Source organism: Pongo pygmaeus, chromosome 12 (assembly GCF_028885625.2).
Source record: "Pongo pygmaeus isolate AG05252 chromosome 12, NHGRI_mPonPyg2-v2.0_pri, whole genome shotgun sequence".
In the NCBI taxonomy this organism is placed as follows: domain Eukaryota; kingdom Metazoa; phylum Chordata; class Mammalia; order Primates; family Hominidae; genus Pongo; species Pongo pygmaeus.
Window position 1 is genome coordinate 35932274 of NC_072385.2, and position 15349 is coordinate 35947622.

Genomic DNA, 15349 nt, shown 5'->3' on the forward strand with positions numbered 1-15349 from the left:
GCCCTGAGCATTTCTTCAAATGAGTACTACATAAAAATACCTACAAATTTATTTCTCAGTATGGAGTAGATACTAAGTAAATGAACAATGAACTGGATGGAGAACATCAGGAATTGGCAAACTTTTCCTGTCAAGAGCCAGAGAGTAAATATCTCAGGCTTTGTCAGCCATATGGTCTCTTCCACAACTACTTCATGTTGTGGCGCAAAAGCAGCCATAGATAATACAGAAACAAATGAGTGTGTCTGTGAGCCAATAAAACTTTATTTACAAAAGCAGGCGACAAGTCAGACCTAGCCTGATTGGGCCTTGTTTTCCAACCCTTAGACTGCATCCATTTTGAGAAAAGTCTTGTCAAAAGCATCATTTTAGCGCTTTCTTTTAGAGGCAGGGTCCTGACAACTCTTGATTAACACACACATCCAGGCACTTTGTCTCTCTTCCTCCGTTGTCCTTTGATAAACACCAACTGGCAGAGGGGACATGGAGCATTTTTCCTTCAATTGCAGTGATTCTGAAAGACAAAGCCGGGGCAGAGATTAAAACCAGACCCGAGGTCTTTGTGCCATGCTCGGCATATCAAGTGCCCCTCTTCAAATTGTACTGAGCTAGCTGTATACCTTAATAAAGAAAATAGAACTATTCTTTCACTTAATAGTCTTTTAGTGAGGGTATGGGGGCCAGGTTTACGAAAGCCCTTATAAAATACTGGCTGAAAGGAAATAATGCTCCTTGGCACCACAGAATCTTTTTCATGTGAAGCTACATGATCACTTTTCATTTTGTTTCTCAAGCACTCCATGGCACCCATCCATGTATTAGGCTAATAACTGCATGAATCTAGTTAAAAGGAGCCAAGCAATTATTTTAATTAGAAGAGAACAAAAATAATGCTCCTGGCTTCTGTTTTAAGGGGCAAGAAGGAAGTAGTCAGGGTTCAAAAAGATCCCACAAAATATTTTTGTGAAAGGAAAAATAATTAAGGCCAAATTTAGAATGTACTTGCAATAAATGGGCCAAATAAAATGAATGGCATCACTGTGCAGCTAGAACCCATTCATAGATAAGAGCCCCAGAAAGTCCATTTCTACGTGATACCATTTTGAGGGTATAGCCAATTTTACAAAGTGAAAGTGAATGTCTAGCAGAGATTTAATGATCCTTGTGAATCTCTCACATGATTTCCTAAAAAGAGTCTGTGTAAACTCTTTTATTAATAAGAGATGGGGGAAGGATATTGGTCAATTTGGTTTTTTGGGCAGGATTTTTTTTTCATTTACATTCTTAAGTTGTTCAAATTTGCTTCTCTGGAAAAATCTATCTTCACAGCAAATCCTTGTTGCTAATCCATTCTATAAAAAGCGGATTCCACCATAAGAGGATTTTAATCAGCTAGACTGAACTCAGTTGTACAGGAAGAAATTGTATCTACAGATCTTCCTGAGCCTTTGCCTTCCTGCTTCCTTCCTGCCTCCCTTCTGGTCATGGCATTTTGACCATTTTATTCCATCTCAGGCTTCCATAAAGAAATGAAATGAAACTCAAAATAGTCAACTAGTCACCATTCTTCTTTCTGTTTGGATCTATCATTGTTTATTGTGCACCTGTTATCTACCAGCAAACAGGAAGTTATGGGTGTACATAGGGGACTAAAGCCCAGACCTTGCCTGCAAAGAGCTTACAGTCCAGTCTGACAGACAGACACATGGGCAGAAAGGAGAGCAAAGCAGCCCAGCTGGGTGGAGGGCAAGGTTACCTAGCCTGAGCTGGCTGTTAAAGAATGGATTATCCAGAAGGATATGGATAGTCTATTCCAGGGAGAAAGGTCAGCACAGGCAAAGGCACAGGCACAGAGAATCACAGGGAGCACATACAGTTGGAACCAGAAGATAGAGCTGCAGGAATGTAAAGCCAAAGACTAGAGTGAGACAGGAGAGCAGACTGAAGAGGTGAGCAAGAGCCTGGTACTGTGGTCTGAATGCTGGTATCCTTCCAAAACTCAAGTTGGAAAGAAATACCTGATGGGATCGTATTAAGAGGTAGGGCCTTTGGGAAGTGATTCAGTCATGGGAGCTCCACCATCATGAGTAGGACTGGTGCCCTTATAAAAGAAGATTCAGGGGGCTTCCTTGCCCCTTCCACCATGTAAGAATGCAGCAACAAGGTGCCATCTATGAAGCCCTACTGGACACCAAATCTGCTGATGCCTGGATCTCGGACTCCCCATCTTCCAGAACTACCAGCGATATATTTCTATTGTTTATAAATTACTCAGTCTAAGATATTTTGTTAAGCAACCTGAATGGACTAAGACACCAGATCATGCAAGAACCTGCACCACATTGATAAGCCTGGACTTCATCTTGCAGAGCAATAGAGAAATCACCTGGTTTTCAGCAAAGGACTAATGTGGTTAGCTTTCTATTTCAGAGTCAGCAACTGCATGGCTGAGAAGAAGATAAATGGAGAATAGTATCCCATAGACGCCATTGCCCAGGCAAGAGGTGACAAGGCCTTGAACTGGGACAATACCAAGTAGGAAAGGAGAGCTGGGATGAGGAATGATATGCATGCTACTAAAGGATATTTTAAAAATAAAAATTAAAAAGTCTTTGGAGCAGTGATGGATAAGGTGAAAAGTCAGAGACTAAATTGGCCTAGAAGATTCCTGGCAGGGATCAGATATTTTATCTGAACACTTGTCATATGTCCAAAAAGGTTTCTCAACTGATGAGCCTTGATTATGGGTTCCAGAATTGAGATGCAGTAATAAATTTCAGCCTTGGGCACATGAACATACTGCTGAGTGCCATATGGAAACTCCTAGAAGATAGTCTAATTCCTACTTACTTTCCCATACAAAACTCACACAAAACCAGCTTCCTGCTAAAAATCTAAGTTAAAACACGCAGAAACATAGAAAGACAGAAAACTGAAGTGAGTCCTTCTCAGGATAAACTACATACATGTTTAATTACTATATGAGATTAGACTCATTTATGTTTTAATTTCTAAAAGACTATATACTTCTCAACTTGTTTTATGAGCCAGTAGAATGTTGATAACACATTTGAGAAAGACATTACAATAAAAGAAAGTTACAGGTAAATTTCATTCATAAACATTTCTATTAAAATATTTTTAAAAATATGACCAAAGTACATGCAGCAATATGTAAGACAAATATTACATCACACCCAAGTTGAGTTTAATCCAGAAATGCAAGATTGGTTTAACATTCAAAAACCCATTGAATAACTCACCATGCTAACAGAATAAAGGAAAAAAGTAATATGATCATTCTATAAAGAAGTGGGTGCTTAATTTATGACAAAAGTGTCCCTGCAGAGCATTGGAGAAAGGAAGTCTTTTCCATTCATCATGAAGGGTAAGTAGATATCATGGAATAAAGAACCAAACTTGATCCCAACCTCACACCATATACAAAAATCAATGCCATGTGGATTGTAGATCCAATTGTGAAAGGTGAAACAACACAACTTACAAAAGATAACACGAAAGGATATTATTATGGCCTTGAAATAAGCAAAGTTCTCCTAAATAGGACACAGAAAACATTAACCACAAAGGAAAATAGACTATATTAACATTAACATTAAAATCAGCTGGGCACAGTGGCTCATGCTTGTAATCCTAGCACTTTGGGAGGCTGAGTTAGGAGGATTACTTGAGTCCAGGAGCTCAAAACCAGCCTGGGCAACATGGCAGAACCCTGTATCTACAACAACAACAACAAAAATACAAAAATTAGATAGGCATGGTGGCGCATGCCTGTAGTCCCAGCTACTCAGGAGGCTGAGGTGAGAGAATCACTTGAGCCCTGGGGGTTGAGGCTGCAGTGAGCCATGATCAAGCCACTGCACTCTAGCCTGAGCAACAGTGCAAGACTCCTATCTCAAAAAGCAAAACAAAACAAAAGAAAAAAGTTAAGATTTTCTATTCATCCAAAGACACCACAAAGAGAATGAAAAGTCAAGCTCAGGGTGGTACATATTTTTAACATATATAACCAAAAAGCTATATGCAGAATATGTATCTCCTACAAATCAATAAGAAAAGATGAAAAGTCCAACAGAAAAATGGACTTAATATGACCACTTACAAAACAGAATATCCAAATAGCCACTATACATGAAAAAGATGCTCAATATACTAATAATCCAAGAAAATGGAATTAAAACCACAGTGAGACTCTATACATACCACCAGAATGACCAAAATCAAGAAGACTGAGAATGCCAAGTGCTAGCAGGGATGTAGAGCATCACCCACTGCTGGTAAGAGTGGAAACTGACACAATCTCTTTGGAAAACTGTTTGGCATTATTTATTAAAGTTCAGCATGTCATGTTCTACAATTTGGTAACTTCCCCTTTAGTCTATATATAGACTAAACATGATGCATATATACAAGCATTGAAGACATGCACAAGAAAGTTTCCAGCTGCACTCTCTGAAAATAGCCTAAAACTCAAAACAACTCAAATGTTCATCAAGGGTAAAATGGATAAACTGCCGGGCATGGTGGTGCACTCCTGTAATCCTAGCACTTTGGGAGGCCAAAGCGGGCAGATCACTTGAGTCCAGGAGTTTGAAACTAGCCTGGGCAACATGGCGAAACCCTGTCTCTACAAAAAAAAAAATACAAAAATACAAAAATCAGCCAGACATGGTGGCATGAGCCTGTAGTTCCAGCTACTCTGGGTCTGAGGATCACCTGAGCCCAGGAGGTCAAGGCTGCAGTGAGCCAAGATCATGCCACTGCACTCCAGCCTAGGTGACAGAGGGAGACCCTGTCTCAAAAAAAAAAAAATGATAAATTGTGCTATATTACTCATACAAGGATACAAGGGAAGAAAATATAACAAAGAAAACATACTATTAGTATACCCAACTACATAGACACAAAAATAATGTTGAGAGAATGAAGACAGACAAAAGAACACCTATCCATGCTTAATGTTCTTATCACAATAAAGATGAAATTTAAAAAAGAATACCTACCATATGATTCCATTTACATGAAGTTCAAAAAAGCAAAACAAATGTATGGTGTCAGAAGTCAGGCCAGTGGTTACCTTTGAGGGAAAGGGGCCTTCAGGAGCATTGTTCACATTCTCCTTCTTGTCCTAGGAGGTAGTTAGAGGATGTGGTCACTCCAGAATAATGTATTGAGTCACATACTTCTGCTATTTGCAGTTTTCCATATGTGGAACCCCAATAAAGCTTCCATTTAAAAGTTTCAAATGTTGATTTCCATTTTCCTTGAAGCAAATAAAGGGAATAAGAAAATATTATAGAATATCTTCATTGAAATCAATCAATTTTAATTTGCTAACCAAGCTGGCTCTTACCTGTGTTCACTTTGCTCCCCTGATGTCAGCTACAGAGCAGGAAACAGGAAAAACCACGCATATGATTTTCAGGCAGCTGGAGGAAGAGGAAGAGAATGCCTTCCCTGTGAGGGAGAATGAATGAAACTGGGACCCTCTGCAATTTAGCTAAGAGGTGAGTAATGCATAGAGAGGAAAAAGAAAAAAAGAGAGAGAGAGAGCTGAAGGTCCAATGTATAAAATAATGACAATAATAACGGGCCTGCTGGAGGCTCATATATTTCTAGCCTTATATAAAATGGGATTAAAACATAACAAATTTAGACTGGCTACGAGAAATGCTTTTTTATGAAATGTATAATTAACCTGTAGCCAATGGTTTAGTAAAATCCAACTCCTCCCATCCTCCAAAAAAAATAGCTATTTATAGCAGCCAAACCAGCAACATTGACAAGTATTGTATTACAAAGACTCCCCTGCTTCCAGGCAAAAACTGTTCACCAGCTGGGGTCAGGAAGAAAATTTTCCCTTTGGTGTAGTATTTCATGGCTCGGTTATCTAATATTGAACAACTCTCCCGGGCTGAGTAGCATTTGCACCTCCATTCACGGCACCTGGCTCTGGGATCCAGGACGGGATATTGAAATAGGCTATTGTTTTAATCCCCGGATGGCAACACCTGTATGCCTGTATTTAGGCAACACCTTGTGTTTCCAAAAAGTAAACACAATGAATATAATCAAAATTGTTCCTAACACTACTGTTTTTATATCAACAATCTATAAATATATGGAAGAACTCAATATATGTGAGAAATAAACAGAAGGCATGCCTGCATTGAGGTAATTCAAAAGATGGCTCTATAATTTACCAGCTTGCATTTCAATTGTTGCATTTTTAGGTATGAAACATTATGAAAAAAAGAGATATTATTCATCAAAGTGATTGTCCTGTGCACTTGTATACCTTATATAATTTATTTTTTTCGGGGCTTTTTACTTCAAAGAAATCACTAGCTAATGACATTTCAGACTTTAGAAATTTTTTCTGATAGCACATTGGAATTCCCCCAGGGACAGAATTGTGAATAAGTGGATTTTTTTAAAGATCATTAACAGATATTACAAACCAATTCAAACTGAGCATTTTCTTTGCAAATTACCTTTAACTTTTAAAGCCATTGGAAAAAAAAAAAAAGACAGTGAGTGATTTAATTTACTTAACCTGTCTACAAATTGCAGCTTTGCACTCCATCGGCGATTGCATTTTCAACCAAAAAAAAAAAGAAAAAAGAAAAAAGGTCTCTAACTATCTCTAATAGAGATATTTTTCTAAATTATCACACCCGATGAGTGATATTTCAAAAGAAAGTAATGTTTATTTTTTTTTCATTTAGCAAGTTGCCCTGGAATTGAGAATGTTTATTCTATTGATATGTTTAAAGTAAAAACACAGCCCTACACTGTCTATATCTGTTGCTTAATTAAAACTCTCCAGCAATTAGCAGGTTTATCATCTCCAGAGCAAATGGACGGTGGTGGTGGAGCTTTCGTGGTGGATTGTGAGTTTTTTGAGGGGAGGGGAGTGCTCTTTTATTTAATGATCAAACCACAGTTTCTGGACTAAAGAGCTAATATTTGGGGTGAGAAGCACCTTTATTCCTCGCATACATCAGGCCTGATTCTCATTGGCATCAACACCCTGTTGTGTATGTTTTCCATTCAAAGAGTTCCCATGGAGTTCAAAGAGAGTTGCCTGCAAAGATGGGATATGTGGGAGCCCTGACAGGCCCCAGAACAGGCCCAGAGCTGGAAGAAACCATGCCAAGAGTACCTCACATTGGAGCCCCCCCTCAAAACCATGTCACAAAATTAAAGGGTCTCCCCTGCCTATGCCATCCCACAGCACATGTGAGAAACATCCTCAGGCTTGCCAAGCACTGCTCTGACTCTGCAGGCTACTAACATATACATATTTGATGAGTGGAGCTCCATTTATAAGAAAGTATGTTAATAAGAATATTCTTTGAGAATGGTGTCCAGTGCAGACTTTAAAAGGGTCATTGTTTGAGGCACCAGAGGTTTCCTTTTTCCCCTTTTAAAGTGCAAAGTCAACTTACTATACACCAAACAAAATAACTGCACATCCCTTTGGATGTCCCATCAACAACAAATGGGTAGGAATCTATTCTGAAGAATGTTCTATTTTTGGAGTGATTAATTGAATTATTAAGAGTAAAGGGGCAGAGAAACTAATATTTCTTGAGTGTTTCTTATGTGCCAGGTATTTTAATTCCTCTCTTTTAATCCTTACCAATATATTATGAGGTAGATGGTATTATCCCCCATTTAAAAGGTGATAAAAATGGGCTTTAGTGAGATGATGAAAACTGTCCACTCCAAAGTCCCATGACAGCAAGTGAAAAGCATGTGGAACCCAGCCCTCCCCATCTCCAAATCCCATGTTTGTCTCTTTACATCACACTAACTCCTCGTTGTCTGATTTCAAATGCCAAGTTCACATCTTACAGCAACTGCCATTTTTCTAAATGGCTAGAACTCACAGACTGTGGGTTCTTTCCATTCAAGCTCAGACAAGAGATACTGTATTCCAAATGCTGATGATTAAGTTGCAAAAGCATCGTTTTGCTCCAAAGAATTACCAGTGGAATCCTGTCAGGAAACATAGAATGGAAGCTGGCTGAAGATCTACACTAGCTATTCTGAATGTCACACGTGTCCCCAAATGCTGACACACCTAAATGAGTCTCACATGATAAGGGGTGATCCTAGTGATCACAGTAGACTCCCTTGGAAACAAGTCCAAGGAGGAGGCTGGGCCAGGGCTTCAGGATGGCAGAGGACCAAGATGCTCATTGGTAGACAGGTAGCATATCCAGAATCATTACAACCACAAATATTTAAGTGTAGGGACAGGGGAGACAGCCAGAACTTCCAATGATCTTTTTGGTCCCTGCCCCAACCTCAGGACTTCGGAGTCCTAATGAAGTTTAGGATGTGGACACCCAATGGGCACAGAGTGGGATTAGGGAGGTGGAGTCTCCCGTTCACCTGATGAGCAGACACCAACCAAGGGCTTGACTGTGTGGAAGTGGTAAGAGGAGTGGGGATGGTCTGTCAGGGCCACCCCTAAGCTCCTTCCCGCTCACCACAGACTCCTCCAGCAGAGGCCTCTGAGGCCACTGGTAGAAGCCCAAGCAATTCTGAATGTAGCCACCATTTGCCTTGGGCTCACAGAAAGCTCACCAGAACACAGGCACATGTTCCAGAGACCTTGCCAAGTCTTTTCCATTCTCCCAGGCTCCGCATCTTTATTTTCAAAGTGGAGACAATACGAATACCTGCTATGAATACCTGCTCAGTCTAGCGTGTCTGGTGATAACAAAGGGGATGGACTGGTTCGTGAAAGCACTTCATGAGGTCCAGGCAGTGGGAGGGCATCTCAAGCTGCTTCCCAATAGCTGCACGCACGTGGCTAAACACCAGACCCCATTCTCCCCACTGTAGCTTGGTCTTGCAGTGAAAACAAATCTAAATGGAAGTGACTTTTTATATAATAGAAATCGCAACCAAAGTTTAAAAATAAAATAAAATGGAATGTTTCTGAGCATGCAACATCCATCTACTGTATTTGTTTTTTGCTCATTCAGCACATTTGTATTAGGTGCTGAGTGGAGGCAGAGGCGCTCCATCACTGGATTTCTGAGCACACTACTTAGCCTTTGCACTTGGGAGAAAGTCCAACTCCTGAACAGGAAGCCACCCTCTCATACCCCACCCTGACCCAGCAGCCCAGCTCATGGCTCTGCAGATGAACAGGACACGCGCCAGGCCCACCTCCTGGGCCTCCTTCATCCCGCTATTCACTGTCAGCCTCTCTGCTTCATCCTCGACTTGCCTGAAATGTCCTCTGCTCAGAAAGACCTGCCAGAGAGCACCTCCAGTCCAAAGCGGTCCTAGCCCTGATCTTCACCCTCATGCCTAGTGGGTTTCCTGCAGAGCCATCATTGCCACGTGTGGTGACACTCTGCTGGTCTGGGATCTCCTGTACCATCTGTCTCCCCAGCTTGACTGTGACCTTCAGAAGAGCAGAGGTCACCTCAGCCTTGTTTCTGCACTTCAAGCCCCAGCACAGTGCCTGGCCCATGAAGGACACAGGAAACAGGGTTTTGCCTCAAAGCAGCTCACCTAATATAAAGCAACACAAAACCGCACGCAGTCAGGGCTTTGTTTCACCTGCTGCAATGGCAGCCCTTGAACTGAAGGAGAAGAAAAGTTTTTCTCTCCTCTACCAAGCTCAAATTTTTTTTTTTTTTTTTTTTTTTTTGAAACATAGTCTCACTCTGTCACCCAGGCTGGAGTGCAGTGGCGCAATCTTGGCTCATTGCAACCTCTGCCTCCTGGGTTCAAATGATTCTCCTGCCTCAGCCTCCAAACGAGCTGGGATTATAGGCACAAACCGCCAAGCCCAGCTGATTTTTGTATTTTTAGTAGAGGTAGGGTTTCGCCATGTTGGCCAGGCTGGTCTCAAACTCCTGACCTCAGGTGATCCATCAGCCTCAGCCTCCCAAAGTGCTGGGATTACAGTCGTGAGCCACTGCGCCTGGTCTCAAGCTCAAATTCTTTCCCCTGCAATTAATCTGTGCCTCCTCCCTGCGAGGTGGCCACCCTCACCTGATCTGGCAGGAAGACCTGTGTTTGCTCCCAGCCCACAGAAATGTCCCACCTGTTGGTCAGGGTCCTTCCTGCCAAGGAGGTACGGCTTCCCCTTGTCACCTAAGTGTCCCCTTATCTAAATGTAAGATGGTGATAAGCCTGGTGCCCTGAGAGGCGCAGGTGTGACTGTCAGATGGTCCCCCTAGGACTCCCCTGCCAGAGTTAGCCTGGGCTCCAGTGATGGCCCAGGAATTTAGCTCCCATTACCTCGTGAATTCCCCACCCTGTGTGCTGCAGAGTGGATGATGGCAAGCAACACTCACAGCATAGTTTATATTCGCTTAATTTTTCTTTATTTTCAAACTAGAGAAGTAATACGTACTTACTGTAACAAGCAAAACAATACTTAAAAAGGTGAATAAAAGCAAATATAATTATTTCTTCCTATCCCACTTCATTACCACTATCTCAAGAATACCAAGGGCATGCGTGCATATGCCTATATCCATGTATAGTATATAAAGAATAAGCCAGGCACGGTGGCTCATGCCTGCAATCCCAGCACTTTGGGAGGCCAAGGCGAGTGGATCACCTGAAGTCAGGAGTTTGAGACCAGCCTGGCCAACATGGTGAAACCCCGTCTCTACTAAAAATATAATTAGCCGGGCGTGGTGGCGCGCGTGCCTGTAATCCCAGCTACTCCGGAGGCTGAAGAGAAAATCGCTTGTATCTGGGAGGCAGAGGTTGCAGTGAGTTGAGATCATGCCCTTGCACTCCAGCCTGGGTGACAGAGCGAGACTCCACCTCAAAAAAATTAAAAAAAATAAAATAAAATATATATCTAATATATAGCACATATATTATATATACTACACATACCTAATATATCATTTTACATAAGTGGGATCATATACATGCTGGGGGAATTTTAGTGCCGTATTTTGTCTTTATTTAATTATCTATTTTGCGTGCCTTTTGCAGGTGTAGTTCCTCCAGGGACTCATTGGAAATCGCGGACGTCCTGTGGCCATGGGACCACACCTGTCTTCAGTGGCACTGTTTCTCTGTTTGTTCTTGAACACTCCTGCTGCCTTGGTTACACTGGCCTACTGGTGAGTCTTCAGAGAAGTGACACTGCCGTTTTTTTCTTTTCTCCGTTGGTGGTTTTGGGACATCTGAGATGTCTCCTACTCCCACTCAGTCTCTTTTATTTTCTGCAGTTCCTCTGGCCTGTCTTGTTCCCTGCTGTTTCTAATTGGCTCTCATTTCCAGCTGCCAGCTCCTGCATTGCTTCTGACCTTGTCTATTTCCAGAGACCTTCCCAAAGTCACAAATCTCTTGACAAAAGGCTCCTTTCCCTTTCTATACAGGTGCCTCTCCCTATCCCTCCTCAAACAAATCTTACCCAAGCCTTCACCCAGTACTCAGCTCATTTGTCAGTAGAGACCATTCTTCCTGACCCTTCCCCTCCCAGGTCACACATTTGATCAATACACTTGTGTATTGCTTTGTCGATTTCAAACACATTCAAATAGATTACTTCAACAAATTCTTACAACAGCCCTATGAAATGGAAAGGGGTAAGTATATTGCCTCCCCAAATATACAGGTCTTAAAGGACATTAACTGACAATTTGCAAAGAAGACATTAAAATGACCAGACTTTTTAAAAACTCAGTTTCACTATTAGTGAAAGAAATACAAAGTATAAGAACACTGATATACTTTTTGCCTATGAAATTAGCAAATATTTAAAAGAATGATAATACTCACTGTTTGGCAAAGGAGGATAGTGGTGGTACACTAGATTTTTGCAAATAGGGTGAAAATTGGTGGCACCTCTTTGATTAATACCTTGCCAACACATATTAAATTAGAAACCCATGGAGCCAGGCAATTCCTCTTATAGAAATTTATCCAAAGGAAATAAACAAAGCTATGTAGAATATTTTATCTACAAGTATATTTTAACATGCAACTGATTAAGTTGAAGTCCAGTCATGCAATGAAATGCTCTAAAAAATGTTTTAACGATAACGTGGAAGAATATATAATATCATGTAAAGTATTTTGATATAATGAATAAAAACATTATACAATGATACATACTGTCAAGAGTTCCATATATATATGACAGATATATATATATATGGATATCGATATTAAGCACTCCAAAACAGCAAGGAAGGTTATCTCTAAGAGATGATGTTACAGGTGATTTTTATTTTCTAAATTTTGTTCTTCTCTACTTTCTAAATTATTTTCAATAATCACATATGCTTTTGTAAAAAGAAAAACAAGAAAATTATAACATTAAAAAATTATCCTTGTTTAAATGGAACCAGTTCTACATTTGGTTCTTTAATCCACTCACTCATTCATTCAACAAATATTTTTTTAACTCCTACTATACACAAAGCACTCTGCTAGATGAAAGGGATATAGTAATCAAAATTTTTTAAAAATTTTACAAAAAGAACTGGTGTCTGCCCTGGAGAAGGGGTTCTTGGTAACTGGGAGAAAGCCAGTGGAACTCATTAGGCATTACTCTTCCCTAAATCCAAGAAATGGCCTCAGAGGATATCAGTGCATCCAGTCATGCTTGAGTGAGACTTGGCATTGGAACTGGACCTGAAAAAGTGGTTTCTGAGAGAGGGCTGGGAGTGGAAAATGGAGAGAATACATGAGAACAAGAATCACCCTCACTCTGAGTGCTCCCAGCTACTGGGTCTTCCGGCGGCTTGAGACAAATGGTTGGAGTGGCCTGGCAGTGGCAGAAATGGTCCCATGGGTTGCATAACTTCAGATGTTAATCAGAAGGCCCAAAATGATTCCTATTTTAGATAAGTGACTAGCAAAAATTCAACAAAATTCTACTAAAGTGTCCCTCTGAGTCTGCATTTTGAATAAGCATTCAGCCTCCTACTGTTATTAGTTGGCACTCCCCTTTAACTGGTAGGATTGGAACCTCCCACACACGTCAATCAATTTTCCCAGCAAGGAAGCCACCCCCAGGAAGTGTGGCACTTGGCACAGTCTGCAAGAAGTCCTTACAGCCTCTAGGGTACCATTTTGTTACCCCATAGAATCGTTGTCATATTCCAAATTAACTCAAGTCATCTGCTTTGAGTTGTTTTTCCCATAAATGGTGAAAAATTTTGTTGATTCTTTCCCAAAAGGCCATTTGTGACCAGTGGCCATTTGGAGACCTGACTGGGGCTTGGAGGGGGACCACAATGAATGAAGCAGCCCTCTTGGGGACTGAACCCCTGACCTCATTAGCACAAGGTTCTAATCAACAGAGCCACCAGGCACATACCTCATTTAAGACACTGAGGCAGTAATTTGCTAAATGTTAATTCTTAGATTAACTACAGATGAGTAGAGTTCCTAGGGGGAAAAAATGAGAGAGATTTGTTCATTCTTGAAAGGAAATTTAGGTCATCAGTTTTTGATCCCTTTGGTTAGTTTTATGATACAGTTCCAGAATCCTAAGATGATGTCCATCGGGGTCTATGCCCCATGATTTTTTTAAAATCAATATCTTGGTCAGGAGACTTTCAAAGAAAATGCAAACCGTGTCACTTCTGCACTCTTAAAACACCACACGATGATTTTCGATAGATACCTCTACAGTTTCTATTTCTCATGCACAACACAGGTGGCAAAATAAAGAAATGAGATTCATATCTGAGTCAGAGATGGTCCTCCCAGAGCAGGAAGGGCTGGACCCCATTACCACCACCCCTCAAAATTGTAAGTCCTGTGGATGAAAGGTCCCCCTCCATGGGGAAGGGGAGCCCCGACCTCCAGACCTTTCTCAAGGCATGCAGGAACCCAACCCACTCGCCTTCTTACCTTATCCCCCGGCCAGTCCCTGAGGAGCCAGTTTTACAAACAGCAAATATGGTTTGGAACAAAGTTTTGACACTGACTTGGTATCTTGTGTTCATATTACGTTTGTATGAATATTCCACCGACTTTTCAACTCCAAAGAAAAGTTTCTGCTCCAAGGCTACATTTAACATTCAGACTGTTTCAACTTCAGTTGCTCCCACCCCAACAGCGATCTTTGAAACTGATATGGCCCTGAAAGAAGCCAGAATAACTTTGTAAAAATGTTAATAATAATGGGCTAGGTTCCCAGTCTTTGTAATCTTGTGGAAGAACCTCTGTGAGAAAGCACCCTGGGAATTGAATTGAGTGTGTGCCCACACTAGCTTTTCCATGGAAAGCCTGCTTGAAATGCATGGTTGTTTTGCAGGAGCATTTCTACCAAGTGGAGCAGAATGGGAATGTAGCCTTGCATTTGTCACCTTTCATCCCAGGAGCTTTAAGACCACAATGAAATACCCACGCTGCTGCCTGTTGATGGAGAGGTCCCCTACATTTGGTGGCAAGACCCAGCCACGCACGTCAGGAGTATACCATTCTGCCACTGCCGGTTAGGGTCCTGTGGGAAAGCTAGGTATCCTCTCTGAGCTGTCAATTTCCTCACCTGCAAAATGATGGTAATTGTAGTTACTACAAAATAGAGTTGCTGTCTCCACACAAAATAATGGACATGAAATCCTTTAGCTTATTGCCTGGAACATAGCACTTACAAAGCACTCATTAAAACTTAACTATTTCTGTTGCTACTCTCTGCCTCCTGCGAAAAACAGAGGCATCTCAGTGTAATGGGTTGCATTCCAAATATCCCTTTCTTTATAAATCCAAAATGAAAATTAAACAGGTACCACAAAGAAGTTTCTAACCATAAGCTGAACACAAGCAAGCTTTAATAGTATGCACTGATAGGAGTAGCTAAGAGGGAGCAACCTAAAATGAAAATAGCTAGCTAGCCCTGATTTCTAAATAATTCCTCTAAAAATGTTTTCTTATGAAATGCATTGTAAAATGGCATAAGGAACTTTCCAAACTCGCATGACCAAAATATATGATCTTAAAATCACTATGCTCTACAACACAACAAATATTTAGCCAACCTAGATTCACAGGAATTTCAAATTCTGAATGGATTAAAAAAAAATCTCCACTAATTCAAATAATAAAACCAAGTACATTTTTATCTAAAAATACAATCTGAGGCAACTCCATTTTATAACCAAGAAACACTCATAGCATTTAGTAAGCTACAATGTTGAACTTCTATTCAAGTTGAAGTTGACAGTTAGGAGCTAGATAAATAGAAACTAAACTTCTGAATAGTTACCTATCTTGTAGTTACAGGCTCAATTACTACTTCAGTCTCCAGCAGGGACAGCTATTAGTTCAATAAAATAAATATTTTTAATTTCCTCTATGCATTTCCTCAAAC

At 40.8% G+C, this 15349-nt stretch overlaps 1 long non-coding RNA gene across 2 annotated transcripts in view; it reads right to left on the minus strand.

Annotated features, from left to right (window-relative positions):
- Positions 1-242: 242 nt before the first annotated feature.
- The window catches only part of LOC134737774 (uncharacterized), a 45906-nt gene continuing 30799 nt past the window's right edge, over positions 243-15349 (minus strand). The window contains exons 2-4 of one of the 2 annotated variants that reach the window (XR_010123024.1): positions 5375-5478; positions 5099-5284; positions 243-514 (exon numbers count right to left, since the gene is read on the minus strand). This is a non-coding gene — a long non-coding RNA (uncharacterized LOC134737774). Of the gene's footprint in view, positions 515-5098; positions 5285-5374; positions 5522-15349 lie in introns of both variants that reach the window. The other variant, XR_010123023.1, reaches the window with a different exon arrangement.